Genomic DNA, 278 nt, shown 5'->3' with positions numbered 1-278 from the left:
CCCTCGCCTTCGCTTCATCAGTGCCCCGCAGGACAGGTAATACAAATAAATAAATAAATAAATAAATAAATAAATAAATAAATAAATAAATATATGTATAAATATACAAATAAATAAATAAATAAATAAATAAATAAATAAATAAATAAATAAATAAATAAACAAACAAACAAACAATCAAACAAATAAACAAATAAACAAACAAATAAATTTTGTTTTTTTTATTTATTTATTTTGTGTAGGATTGCGCGTTGAACTACTGGGAGGTTTATTTGCCC

Source organism: Eimeria mitis, genomic scaffold (genome assembly GCF_000499745.2).
Source record: "Eimeria mitis Houghton genomic scaffold, Emh_scaff549, whole genome shotgun sequence".
Taxonomy (NCBI): Eukaryota; Apicomplexa; class Conoidasida; order Eucoccidiorida; family Eimeriidae; genus Eimeria; species Eimeria mitis.
This window is presented reverse-complemented; position numbering follows the sequence as displayed.